Raw genomic sequence first — 6,000 nt, forward strand, 5'->3', positions numbered from 1 at the left:
ATAGTCATGTTCATACTATATGGTTTCCCTCTATAGTCATGTTTATACTATATGGTTCCTCTCTATAGTCATGTTTATACTATATGGTTCCCTCTATAGTCATGTTTATACTATATGGTCCCTCTATAGTCATGTTTATACTATATGGTTCTATAGTCATGTTTATACTATATGGTTCTATAGTCATGTTTATACTATATGGTTCTATAGTCATGTTTATACTATATGGTTCTATAGTCATGTTTATACTATATGGTTCTATAGTCATGTTTATACTATATGGTTCTATAGTCATGTTTATACTATATGGTTCTATAGTCATGTTTATACTATATGGTTCTATAGTCATGTTTATACTATATGGTTCCCTCTCTATAGTCATGTTTATACTATATGGTTCTATAGTCATGTTCATACTATATGGTTCTATAATCATGTTTATACTATATGGTTCTATAGTCATGTTTATACTATATGGTTCCCTCTCTATAGTCATGTTTCTACTATATGGTTCCCTCTCTATAGTCATGTTTATACTATATGGTTCCCTCTATAGTCATGTTTATACTATATGGTTCTATAATCATGTTTATACTATATGGTTCTATAGTCATGTTTACACTATGGTTCCCTCTATAGTCATGTTTATACTATATGGTTCCTTTTCAATAATTATAATAATAATATTTATTTATTATGGACCCTATTTACCTTCATATTACCCTGTCTGATTTAGCTGGTTTGCAGTGTGTCGTCATCAGTATGTTGAATGAATCATACAATTAAAACCTATTTCTACTGAGTTATATAAAACAGTTATATTTTCACACTTCTTCAATCTGATATGAAGGGTGTATCTCAATCTTAAATGGTGTCCCCTCTCCTTGCTTCCTTCCCTTCATCAGCACTGATATGAAACAACGAGTGGCAAAATCAGGTTCCCTGGGACCCAACATGCAGCTCTTGCATCTGAATTAAGACGCTTCCCTTTGTCTGTCTACTTACTACATCATGGGCCATCGGTCTTTCTCTTTGGTCTCTCCTGTCAGATGGGATTGGCTGGAGCTGGGGTGGTTAAGCATCAGAGGGCAGGTCAGAGGGGATGGTGAGGGTGTGTAGCAGGAGGTGGACAGTGGTGGTGGCGGGGGGGAACCAGAGAGGGCGTTCAGGGAAGACTTCAGAGTCTCACAGGCTGCAACAATCACCTACATGACAGGGAGGAGGGGAGGCTAGGGTTGGCAATGCTTGCTTTTTTGGCCATAGCGCCGCAAAACAATAAAACCAAAACCTAGCTCGTCTTTGAGCCTTTCTACACAGGTCTTCCGGTCCCTCTCAGCTACCGGACAGCTAAGCTGTTTACCGGCATATCCAACAAAAGAAAACAGAAATCCAACAGGCTTAATCTTACTGGGGTCAGGTCTAGGGCCAAATAACATCCGGTAGGTTCCTGTCCAGTTGGGTTCGAGATCCCTCCCAGCGTTGGAGGGCTTTGTATGTCAGCTCTTGCTGCTCCAAGCCAAAAACAGATCTGGCTAAAGCCAGGCAAAAAATAATTAATAACACCACCCAACCTCCAAGCTAAGCTTTATTCTGGTGTGTGTCATTAGGCTCTTACCCTTCCAGGCCTACCTCTCTTCTGGCCAGCAGATGTCGCCAACGAGCAGGAATAGAACGGCCTTCACACACCCACCCTTTCAGTCCATCACAATGGTGAAATGCGCACACAGTGGACACATATTTTTGGAAATTCCAACATGTACCTGCTCCATTCGCAGAATGTTTTACGACACCAGCCTTTGAAAATGAACCAGCCTTTGAAAAGTTGTTGCGTTGTTTTGTTCAGGAAATGTTACAAATGCCCATTTGTAATCAGTCATTGATGATAGTCTTACATTTTTGCTCTGTCCATCTTGATCCCACATTGGCAAGCTACAGAATCAATAGCCACATGTAGATATAAAAGGCAGCATGATTCACTCTAGTGTTGAGAATATATACCACCATCCATTCAGAGCTTGCCTGGCTTAATGGACCAATTAATGGACCAATTGGATAGTTCAAACTGTAAACCCCACCTATCTGGCACTCTAGTTAGGTTCGACTGAGCAAACAGTATTTGAACTATTTTAAATAGTATCTGATACCAGGTCTGGAAAATATACAGACCTGTATCAAAGAGTGAACTGTAGGTTAGGTACCTGGATCTCCTGGGCGGTCCTCTTCCTGTCCAGAAGGATGTGGGTGAAGTTGTGGTGGGCTAAAATGGGGCGGCAGGTAGCCTAGCGGTTAAAAGTTAAGCCATTAACCGATAGGTCGCTGGTTTGAATCCCCAAGCCGACTAGGTGATGGTGCCTTTGAGCAAGGCACTTAAAGGTAAGCATGTCTGTCTGTCACCTGCAGCACGGCACTCACACTTGACAGGGCAGTCCAGCATAGAGCCATGTTCTCCTTTCAGTAAATATAACATTCCCTGCTCATCAGATCCTTGGTTACCACCTGGAAAAGATTCATGCTCAGAGAAAATTATATTTGAATATTTGATGTAGTTTGTGTTGTCAGAGGAGTTACTGTACTGTGACCAATTGGATAACAATTGAGCATTTTTGGAAGGATTTCCACTTTCTAAAAGTGGGAGGTATTAAAGTAGGCCTTGGTCCCGGAAGCAGTAGATAGGGATTGGAGAGGTACTGACTTACTGTGTAGTGTACAGTATAATGAACATATGGACAATGGAGGTTGTTCACAAGTGCTGTGGTAAATCTTTCCAGTTACCTTTTCAAATCCATTTTAAACCCATTTGAGAAATTCAGAGAGATTTGTTTGATGCATGTCTCATCTCGCCTAAGACAATTCTTCCATGTTCTAATTTTTTTTTTGTCATTGTGTTTTCCTGTGTCACCATTTTACGAGTAACCCGCAAGGTGTGTCCCCAAGACAATCCAATTATTCGTAGAAACTATGAATGACTCGTTCAATGAGTCATCAAATAATATTATAATAACAAGTCCCCTGGGTCTCACTCGCAGTAAGTGAAGATCACAGCTCTCTCATGCTCCCTCACAACCTGTCAATCAACACAGTGGCTATATGTCAATCTATACTTGCCGTATTGGAATAACACAGAGAAAGACAGCCCACTGTGTTTGTCAATGAAATATACAAAGAACCAAACACCTTCTTACTCTAAAGTTTATATTATTCTTAAAAAATACATGGGCTTCTGAATCCTTGTAAATGTAGTCATTCACAAAATATTACATTTCAATGATGTGTGATTACATAATACAATGATATGCTTACATAATACAATGATATGATTACATAATACAATGATATGATTACATAATACAATGATATGATTACATAATACAATGATATGATTACATAATACAATTATATGCTTACATAATACAATGATATGCTTACATAATACAATGATATGATTACATAATACAATGATATGATTACATAATACAATGATATGATTACATAATACAATGATATGATTACATAATACAATGATATGATTACATAATACAATGATATGATTACATAATACAATGATATGCTTACATAATACAATGATATGCTTACATAATACAATGATATGATTAAATTACATAATATTAATGATATGCTTACATAATACAATGATATGATTACATAATACAATTATATGCTTACATAATACAATGATATGCTTACATAATACAATGATATGATTACATAATACAATGATATGATTACATAATACAATGATATGCTTACATAATACAATGATATGCTTACATAATACAATGATATGATTACATAATACAATGATATGCTTACATAATACAATGATATGCTTACATAATACAATGATATGATTACATAATACAATGATATGCTTACATAATACAATGATATGATTACATAATACAATGATATGATTACATAATACAATGATATGATTACATAATACAATGATATGATTACATAATACAATGATATGATTACATAATACAATGATATGCTTACATAATACAATGATATGATTACATAATACAATGATATACAATTATTACATAATACAATGATATGATTACATAATACAATGATATGCTTACATAATACAATGATATGATTACATAATACAATGATATGATTACATAATACAATGATATGATTACATAATACAATGATATGATTACATAATACAATGATATGATTACATAATACAATGATATGATTACATAATACAATGATATGATTACATAATACAATAAGGAAATCTACCATTTGATGAGTGCTGTTCAACTCAATGTGGAAAATAGTCAAACCCAGAAATATTTTAAGCAGAACTATTGCCTGAAATATTTTTACACAGTCAACGTCAAGGTTTATACTGTACTATACATCCTGTGTGTAATACGCGTCGTCTGTCCACAGTAAGGGAAGGTGGAAAAAGCTTACCTTCACACAGACCCCGTTGGAGATGACATCATGAGTAGTGACTCACACACTCCAAGACTCCACGACTTCAAGCTTGGTGGAGACAAATAACAACATTCAGACTTACAATACATTGACTTACTGCAAAGTATATTCAGACCTACTGCAGAGTACATTCAGACCTACTGCACAGTACATTCAGACCTACTGCAGAGTACATTCAGACATACTGCACAGTACATTCAGACCTACTGCAGAGTACATTCAGACCTACTGCACAGTACATTCAGACCTACTGCAGAGTACATTCAGACCTACTGCAGAGTACATTCAGACCTACTGCAGAGTACATTCAGACATACTGCACAGTACATTCAGACCTACTGCAGAGTACATTTAGACCTACTGCAGAGTACATTCAGACCTACTGCACAGTACATTCAGATTTACTGCACAGTACATTGACTTACAGTACACTGCATTCAGATGTACTGTACAGTAACAGTAAACTAAGGTCCTTTCAAATAAATTATAATTGAAAACAAAAAAATAGGGCCCGTATTCACAAAGTGTCTCAGAGTAGGAGTGCTCATTTAGGATCAGCTCCTCCCTCTTATTCATTATGATTTCTAAACTGATCCTAGTCAGCACTCTCACTCTGGCACACTTTGTGAATAAGGGCCCAGCATATTTAAGCAATAAGGCCTAAGGGGGTGTGGTATATGGCCAATATACCATGGCTAATGGCTGTAACTATGTAAGACCCAAGCAGAGTGCCTGAATACACCACAAACCCCCGAGGTGCCTAATTGTTATTATAAACATTTTCAGACAAGATAGAACCACCAAAGGGGGCGGTGTTGCAATCTACTGTAGAGATAGCCTGCAGAGTTCTGTCCTACTATCCAGGTCTGTAGCCAAACAATTTAAACTTTACTTTTAAAAATCCACCTCTCTAAAAACAATTATCTCACCGTTGCCACCTGCTATAGACCACCCTCTGACCCCAGCTGTGCCCTGGACACCATATGTGAACTGATTGCCCCCCCTCTATCTTCAGAGCTCGTGCTGCTAGGTGACCTAAACTGGGAGATGCTTAACACCCCAGCCATCCTACAATCTAAGCTTGATGCCCTCAATCTCACACAAATGATCAATGAACCTACCAGGTACCACCCCAAAGCTGTAAACACGGGCACCCTCATAGATATCATCCTAACCAACTTGCCCTCTAAATACACCTCTGTTGTTTTCAACCAAGATCTCAGCGATCACTGCCTCATTGCCTGCATCTGTAATGGGTCAGCGGTCAAACAACCTCCACTCATGACTGTCAAACGCTCCCTGAAACACTTCAGCGAGCAGGCCTTTCTAATCGACCTGGCCGGGGTATCCTGGAAGGATATTGACCTCATCCCGTCGGTAGAAGATGCCTGTTTGTTTTTTTAAATGCCTTCCTCACCATCTTAAATAAGCATGCCCCATTCAAGAAATTTAGAACCAGGAACAGATATAGCCCTTGGTTCTCCCAAGACCTGACTGCCCTTAACCAACACAAAAACATCC

The sequence above is a fragment of the Oncorhynchus tshawytscha genome, linkage group LG06, assembly GCF_018296145.1.
Source record: "Oncorhynchus tshawytscha isolate Ot180627B linkage group LG06, Otsh_v2.0, whole genome shotgun sequence".
NCBI lineage: Eukaryota > Metazoa > Chordata > Actinopteri > Salmoniformes > Salmonidae > Oncorhynchus > Oncorhynchus tshawytscha.